The following is a 9,083-nucleotide window of genomic DNA, read 5'->3' as shown; positions in this document are numbered from 1 at the left end:
ATCCGCCTGCCAATGCAGGAGACACAGGTTTGAGCCCTGGTCTGGGAAGATCCCACATGCCACGGAGCAACTAAGCCCGTGCGCTACAACTACTGAGCTTGCGCTCTAGAGCCCGCGCGCCACAACTACTGAGCCCGCGCGCCTAGAGCCAGTGCTCCGCAACAAAAGAAGCCACCGCAATGAGAAGCCCACGCACCGCAAGGAAGAGTAGCCCCCGCTCTCCACAACTAGAGAAAGTCCACACAACGAAGACCCAATGCAGCCAAAAATAAATAAATAAATTAATTAATTTTAAAAAAAAGTTTGGTCATGACAGAGATCCTGGGTCTTTACCCTTGTTCACTGTTATTTTTTTAGGCTTTTTGTGTCCCTTTGCTGTACAGCAAACACCTAGAAGAGAAGGAGCATCTCTTAAAACTCTACAAAGTTAGAAGTCAAAAGGATCCTGAAGATAACTTCTCTGCACCAATGGAAGTGCACTAGAAATGATCAAACAGCTGGTTACCTATCGTTTTCCTGTATCCCCCTCAGTTTCTGTACTGACAAACTCACCATAAAAATAAAATAAATTACTTAATACTCCTTTGCTATACGCTGCCATGCTTGACTTCTTAACACTTTTCTCCCACCTGGCAAATTCCTCTAAGGCAGTGGTGGTGAATGAGGAGGCAACAGGCCTGAATTGGAGTACTACTTCTGCCATTTACTGGTAAGATCTTGAGAAGTGAACTTTACCTTTCTGTGTCTCAGCGAAAATCACTACATGATCTGAAATCGTTACATGATCCAAGGACTTTGTAGTTTTTACACATTCACTCCTTTACCATTCTCACCAGCTTCGATAATGCCTTTCTGATGACCTCCCCAGGTGACACTGCTCTTAAAAAACAGTGGGCTGTCCCCTTCCTGGGAAGACACCTTGGGTCACCGCCCACAAACAGCCCGGTCCCTCCTTTTAAAGACACAAACTCCCTAAGTTGATGGAGGCTCTCTCTCATCTTGCACACCAGTTCCACTCTGCATCCCTTTTGCTGGCCAGCTCCTGCACCCAAACCTCAATCCCCCTTCTCTTCTTCATCAAAGCCTTACTTTTTTCTGTTACTCTCGCCAATAAGGAGCGGAGGATCCTGGGGGCGTATATGTCCTCAGTCCCTTGGGAGTTACACGGCCTTGCCCCACGACTCTGAGGACTACCCCAATCTGATACCCGCCTCAGTACCGAAAGGGCCCCCAATTCTAATCAACCCTTTCACCACCCCCCGCAAAGAACTGGCCCAACCCTGACAGCCTTAACTCAAATCCCACCCCTCCGCGCCCTGCCAGCCTGGGGTCCCACGGCCTAACTCAGCTCCAGCTCTGCACCCCTAACCCCACGGATCCTGACCCCGGTTCCGTTTGGACCCAACGCTCCTTCTCCGCGACCCCGGCCACGACCACACGTCCGGCTCCCGCCAGTTCTTCGGACCTGGAGCGCCACCCTGTGCAGACCTCGACTGGCTCAGCACTCCCTCAGCGCCCCAGACACCGTGTCCCGCACCCTCCCCAACCCTGCCGGACCCACAGCTCTCCCCAGCGCCCGCGCTCGCAGGCCCCGGGCCCGCTCCCCAACATGGCGACGGGGACACGAGCGCGGCGGGCGGGGCGGCTCCGGGCCAGGCCCGCACAGGGGCCGTGCTCCACGGTCCGCCGGCGCCATTTTCCCGCGCCGGGCCCGGGCGGCGCCTCCTTCCCGCGGAGCCAGCCGGGCCGGCACCACAGACGCCCAGCGGGCCCACCCCTTACGGGCCCGCGTCGCCGTCACCTCACCTGAGCGCGGCCTCAGCCCTCCCGGGCGGGCCTCGGAGCACCGGCCCAGGCCGTGCGTGCCCGGGGCCCTCCGTGTGTCCGTCCGTCCGTGCGTTCTCGCGTGAGCCCGTCTGTCCGGCCGTCGGCGCCCGGCCGCCCGCAGCCCGACCCGGCTGGGCCTCAGGGAGCCGGCGGGGAGGGGGATGGGCCGGACCGGGCCGGGGAGGGAGGGGGAGGGAGGGAGAGAGGGAGGGAGCGCGGGAGAGGGCGGGAGCGCGGGAGGGGGCGGGGCCGACCGGGAGGGGCGGGGCCTTGGTCACGTGACCAAACGTCTCCGGGCCGCTCGGGGCCGCGCGGCCCGGAGCGTGCACCAGCTCTTTTGGTGCAGAGCTCAGATCCGGGATTCAGTGGGTTTGTCTTTCTCCTGGAGCTGTAATATCGCCAGTGGCTGCTGCCCCCACTTTGGAGTCACTGCACAGTCCTATAGGAGCTCTCTAGCTGAGTGTCCTTGGGCAAGTCAACTCTCCAAGCCTCGGTTTATTCACCTTTGCAAAGAGGAAATGAGGGAAAGCATAGAAAGCAGTTGGCAGAGTGCCTGACACATAGTATCTAATAACGTTAATGGTGATAAAGATAACCTTTAGCCTTTATTTTTTGCCTAGAAGTCTCTCTCTACTTTTTCCCATCATTGTCACCCTAGCAAGCTCGTGGGTACAGGGGAGTTTGGCCCCCCTCCCCTCTCCCCAAATATCAAGAGGCCTCCCCAGCACTGGGCTTGATGTCTGTCATACAGGCCTGGATTCAGATCTGGCTTTCACTCTTGATGGTTATGTGATTTTCTTTGCCTTTCTCATCTGTAAAATGGGAGTTAAGGGTATATTACAAGCATCATGTTAGATAGATGAGCAGGTGGATTGTTAGCTGATTACACAGCTCAGGCATATAGGTCTCATCTAAGCAAAAGAGTTAGGAGTCCTTTCATTCCACAAATATTTATTAAGTACACACTATGTGCTTCGACTGGTGCAGTAGCCATCTAAGGCCTTTCCACATTCTCCCTGGCTCCCCTCCAATCTGTTCTCCACCCTGCTATCAGAGTAATGTTTCTAAGTCAGAAATCTGATCATGTCCCTCCCCTACTTAAAACTATTTGATGACTCACATTGCCCTCAAGTTAAAGGCCAAATAGATGTCTCACTGTTGCCCTTCCCACATCTCCAGACTTATCTCAGGGCCCTCTTCCCCTCTCTCTGGACTGTAACTACATTGATCTTCACACATTGTACTTCCTTCTCAGGGCCCTTGCACATGCTGATCCCTCCTCCTGAAATGCTTCCCCCACCACCACCTTAGATAATTTATCAGCCTTCAGATCCCAGCTCAAATATCACTACCCCAAGGACATCTTCCCTGAGGACTCCCCAGGCAGGTTCTTACTTGTCCTCAATAGGACTCACTAGGTTATTGCCTGTCTTCACCATGAGGATGTGGACTCCATTAGGAGGTAGATGTTATCGAATTTGCTTACCCCCGTTTCCTCAGCACGTAGCACACGGTCTGGCACAGAGGAGATGCTCAGTAAATATTTGTTACTGTGCTGGGCCCAAAAGGGGAGAGAAAAATAAAGAGAACCACAGGTGGCCAAAAGGGGGCACCTCAGGCACTTGAGCCCATGAAATTAACATCAAAAGGATTTACAAGAGCCTGGAAAAAAATTTTTAAGCTTTTTTTTTTTAACTTTTAAAAAGTGAGGTATGATTTACATACATGAAAATGCAAACCTCTTAAGTGTATACCTAATAAATTTTTACCTACGTTCCTGTGTTACTACCACAGCAGCAGCTGTGCAAAACAGTTTGAAGTTTCCTCAAAAAGTTAAATATAGAATTACCATCTGATCCAGAAATCCTGCTTCCGGATATTTACCCCAAAAAAGTAGAAGCAGGGACTTAAAACAGATATTTGTACACCCATGTTCACAGCAGCATTATTCACTATAGCCAAAAGGTGGAAGCAGCCCACGTGTCTATCAGATGAATAGATAAATAAAATGTGGCATACACATACAATGGAATATTATTCAGCTTTTAAAAGGAAGGAAATTTTGGCATGTGCTGTAACATGGGTGAACCCTGAAGACATTATGCTTAGTGAAATAAGCCAGTCACAAAAGGACAACTACAATACTATATGAGTCCTCTTACATGAGGTTCCTAGAGTAGTCAAATTCATAGGGACAGAGTAGACTACTGATTGCCAACAGCTGGAGAGAGCGGGTAATGGAGAGTTACTCTTTAATGGGTACAGAGTTTCAGTAGGGAAAGACAAAAAACGTTCTGGAGATGGATGGTGGTGATGATTGCACAGCAATGTAGTGTACTTAGTGCCACAGAGCTATACACTGAAAAAATAGTTAAAATGGCAAAATTTATGTTATATATTTTTTATCACAATTTTAAAATATATGCCAGGGCCTGAGTCAATATCCTCATTTTTTTGCCTTATTATTCATGTCCTTAAACCAAAGGAGGTTTTCCTGGTATTAGCAAGGATGTACGGAGCTAGCAGTTAGGGGCCCATTTGGGCACCTAAACATCCCATAGGTGAAAATAGCAGGAGCATAGGTAACATAGATATTTGTTGCCCACATGAAGGCAGCAAACGAACAGAAACAGGCCATGAAATGGCACTAGGTAGAGCACAGTGATTACAAGATTGGGCTCTGAAGTCAAAATCCTCAAGTTCTGAGACCTTGAGCAAATCCAAAGTTCTCGTCATACAGATGAGGGAACTTGGACCAAAAGGAAGAAAAATGACTCATCCTATAGTGTCCAAAGTATTTTTTCCTTTATTTTGTTTGTTTTTAAATCCTTACATGGTTTTTATTTTGTTTCGTGTTCCCAACAGACTGTAAGCTCCCCAAAGAAAGTATTTTTGTAATATCATCACCTGTAATATAACTTAACTTTTTTGTGCTGCAGTTGTCTCATCTGCAAGGTGTGGATAATAAGGGTACCTTACAGATGAGGATTAGAAGATTAAATGAATTAGTAGTGGATTAAATGAATTAGTAGTGGATTAAATGAATTAGTAGATATAAAATGTTTAGAAGAGTGCCTAGCACTTATGATAGCCTCAACAAGCAGCAGACTAATAGAGGCCTCTGAAGAGGTTACCAGGCTATTTCACAAAATGTTTTGAGCAAGAAAAGCAGTCCTAAGACATCAAGGACTATTCTGGATTCAGATTTAGATAAAGAAAAACCAAATCAATTATTCTTTGATGTGAACAATTTGATTGGCATTTATTGAACTTCTATTTTCGTATGTTTGTCCGATGGGCTTAAGCTTTGCAGTGATAAGATTGATAGTGAATACTTAAAACCATGTTTTTAAGAACAACATCAAACAGGGAAAAAAATGAAGAAAGAATAAAATCACTTAGAGAGCATCAACATTCTACTGTCTGTGGGATTCATCACAACAGTGCCAAATGACAAGGCTATCACATTTGGTTAGGCGAATTTTGTCTTGCAGGAGGACATCACTTGTAAATGGGTGCCACTCACTGGTAGACATTGTAATGTGTAACTTTATTATGGTAATTTACCAGTAGATGGCAGTAAAGTGCCTTGTTATTACAAAATCAGCTCAACAATTTTCAGACTATAAGAAAAAGATTGCTCTTAGGAAGAAAAGATTGAAAAATAGAAATAGAGTGATAACTACCCAATTGAAAAAAATGGAATAGTATCAAAAAATGACCACAAAAAAGGAGAAGTATTCTTAGGACTTAAAAACCTGATCTCAGGGCTTCCCTGGTGGTGCAGTGGTTAAGAATTCGCCTGCCAATTCAGGGGACATGGGTTCAAGCCCTGGCCCAGGAAGATCCCACATGCCGCGGAGCAACTAAGCCCGTGCACCACAACTACTGAGCCTGTGCTCTAGAGCCCGCATGCCACAGCTACTGAAGCCCACGTGCCTAGAGCCCGTGCTCCGCAATTAGAGAAGCCACTGCAATGAGAAGCCCGCGCGATGCAATGAAGAGTAGCCCCCGTTCGCCACAACCAGTAAAAGCCCGTGCACAGCAACGAAGACCCAATGCAGCCAAAAATAAAAAACACACAAACAAAAAAACCTGATTTCAAAAATATTCTGAAAATTTAAAACTTTTTATTAGAGTATAACATAACGACATGAAAATACACAATTCATAAGTGTAAATCCTGAAGAATTTTCACAAAATAAACACACATGTCCAAACATCCAAATCAAGAAATAGAACATTACCAGCCCCACAAAAGCCCCTTTCTTCTCCCTTTCCAGTTATTACCCACACCCCTGAGGGTAAATAATATTCTGACGTCTAACTTCATAGATTAGGCTCATTGGGTGTTAAACTTTATATAAACGGAAGCATACAAAATGTGCTCTTTTGAGTCTGGCTTCTTTTGCTCAATTTCGTGTTTTTGAGATTCATCTATATTGTTGCATGTAGTTGTAGTTTGTTCCTTTTCATTGCTTCATATGGTTCATTATCTGAATTTGTCACAATTTATCCATTCTACTGATGATGAGTATTTCAGTTTCTACTTTAGGTCTTTTTAAAAAATTTTGGCTGTGCTGGGTCTTCGTTGCCCGGGCTCTTTGTTTCGGGCTTCTCTCTAGTTGTTGCACGCGGGCTTCTCCAGTTGTGGTGCACAGGAACCAGAGCACATGGGCTGAGTAATTGCGGTGCATGGGCTTCTCTCTAGTTGCCGCGTGTGGGTTTAGTTGACCCATGGCATGCGGGATCTTAGTTCCCCGACCAGGGATTGAACCCGCGTCTCCTGCATTGGAAGGTGGATTCTTAACCACTGGACCACCAGGGAAGTCCCTAGTTCTATTTTTAATAGTACTGTTATGAACATTCTTGCCCATGTCTTTGGGTAAACATGTATAATTTTCTGCTAGGTATATACCTAGGGCTAGGATTGCTGGGTTTTAGAGTTTGCATGTGTTCAGCTGTAGTTGATATTGATATATTATTTGTCTTTTTAAAACAGCTTTATTGAGATACAATTCACATACTATACAATTCATTAATTTAAAGTGTACAGTTCAATGGTTTTTTAGTATAGTCACAACCAGATAGGTCCAACCATCACCACAGTCAATTTTTTAGAACATTTTCATCATCAAAAAGAAAGCTTAGATATCTAGATATTGCCCTCCTCCCAATCCCCCATTTTCCCATCCATAAGCAATCATTAATTTGCCTTCTGTCTCTATATATTTGCCTATGCTAGATACTCCATACAATACATGACCTTTTGTGTCTGGCTTCTTTCACTTAGCATAATGTTTTCAAGGTTCATCCATGTTGTAGCACATATCAGGATTTCATGCCTTTTAATAGCTGAATAATATTTCATTGTATGAATATACCACATTTTGTTTATCAATTCATTTGTTGATGGACATTTGTATATCTTCTTTGGAGAAATGTTTTTTCAAGTCCTTTGCCCATCTTTTAATTGGGTTGTTGAACTGTAGGTGTTCTTTATTTATTTGGGGTACTAGACCCTTATCAGGTATTTGGTTGCAAACATTTTTCTCATTTTTGGGGTTGTCTTTTCACTCTCTTGACAGTGTCCTTTGATACACAAAAATTTTAAATTTTGATGCACTTTAGTTTATCTGTTTTTTTCTTTTGTTGTTTGTGCTTTTGGTGTCATATATAAGAAACCATTGCCAAATCCAAAATCATGAGGATTTACTTCAATGTTTCTTTCTAAGAGCTTTATAGTTTTTGGTCTTACATTTAGGACTTTGATCCATTATGAGTTACTTTTTGTATGTGGTATGAGTTAAGGGTCAAACTCCATTCTTTTGTATGTGAATATTTAGTTGTATTAGCATAGTTTGCTGAAGAGACTATTCTTTCTCCGTTGAATGATCTTGGCACCCTTGTGAAAAATCAATTGATCAAAGATAGGTTTATTTCTGAACTCTCAATTCTATTCCATTGATATGTTCATTCTCCTGCCAGTACCACAGTGTTTTGATTCCTATAACTTTATAGTGTGGTAAGTTTTGAAATTAGGAAGCTTCATATCTTAACTAAAATATGAAGGAAATACCGAAAACATCCAACTTAAGAAGCAAACAGGTATATCCTGGAGTTATTTGAGGTGTGAGAGAATATGATAAAAACTCTTTAAATTTCTAAGCTTATTATCTCCTTATTTCATAGTCAGCTAAAGTTGGCTTTTCAATATGAGGTAAATTTATGTTTTTTATGGTAGATCAAGATAGTACAACCTGAATAAAGTAAAAGTAATTAAGAATATAATGTCCAGGTGAACAAGGACCTTGTCTGTCCTGTTCATCAGTGTTCCCAGTGCATCAGGCAGTGCACAGCACAGAGTAGACACTTAAGAAAATATTCGTGGAATAAAATACGATATTTCATATACTGAGTGAGAAAACAGATTTTCCAAGATATCAGAATTTTGCTTTGATATATAAGAATTGTTCCACTGAACAAATCTTTTATTCAAAGCTGTCCTGTCATTATTTACATATTTAAGAAGTAAAATGACCCCAAGATACCCACGTAACCCCCAAAAGCCTGCTGCGTGGAAGGTCCTATAACATCACTTGAAAGACAGCATAGGAGAGTTGGTATGACCACAGGTGTTACTCAAGCACCTAACGATATCAGGCAAGGATATTCAAAGTTACATTGGAAACCACACAAATATCCATCAACAGGAAACTGGTTAAACTCTTTAATGAACAATGATGCATCGTTATAAATAATTAGGTAAATCCATGTATCTTGATATTGACATGGAAAAATGTCAATGTTATACTGGTAAGTAAAAAAAAGGATGTTGTAGACACTGTGACCAATATAATCCCATTTTTACTTTTAAATAGAACGATAATATATGTATATATGTTATATCTACAGAAAAAAGTAGTTGGAGGAATACATACTAAATTATTGCCCGTGAGATTTTTTGAAAAGTTGAGATTTTGAAGGCATGGATCATCTCTATTATATACTTATGAAATGTCTGATATTTGAATGATGGTTACATCTGTAATCAGATAAAGTAATAGTTTTTTGTTTCAAAGAAGAGAGGGACATGATCTTTGGAGTCAGACAGACTGCTTTTATATCATGGATCTACCAACTATCAGCTGGGTGACCTTGGACAAGTTACTTCATGTCTCTGAACCACAATTTCTACATCCATAAAGTGGAGAAATTAATATCAGCCTCATAAGAATGTTGTACCTACCTCATCA

General features: G+C 43.2%; 1 protein-coding gene across 1 annotated transcript in view; it reads right to left on the bottom strand.

Annotated features, from left to right (window-relative positions):
- Positions 1–1,977, bottom strand: part of NCOA6 (nuclear receptor coactivator 6) — a 110,586-nt gene extending 108,609 nt beyond the window's left edge. Inside the window, exon 1 of the mRNA XM_055090467.1 lies at positions 1,807–1,977. The gene's annotated coding sequence lies outside the window, so the exon portion shown is untranslated. The remainder of the gene's footprint in view (positions 1–1,806) is intronic.
- Positions 1,978–9,083: the final 7,106 nt, after the last annotated feature.

The sequence above is a fragment of the Physeter macrocephalus genome, chromosome 14, assembly GCF_002837175.3.
Source record: "Physeter macrocephalus isolate SW-GA chromosome 14, ASM283717v5, whole genome shotgun sequence".
In the NCBI taxonomy this organism is placed as follows: domain Eukaryota; kingdom Metazoa; phylum Chordata; class Mammalia; order Artiodactyla; family Physeteridae; genus Physeter; species Physeter macrocephalus.
Note: the sequence above shows the minus strand (reverse complement) of the source record. Positions and strands in the feature narration are given on the sequence as shown.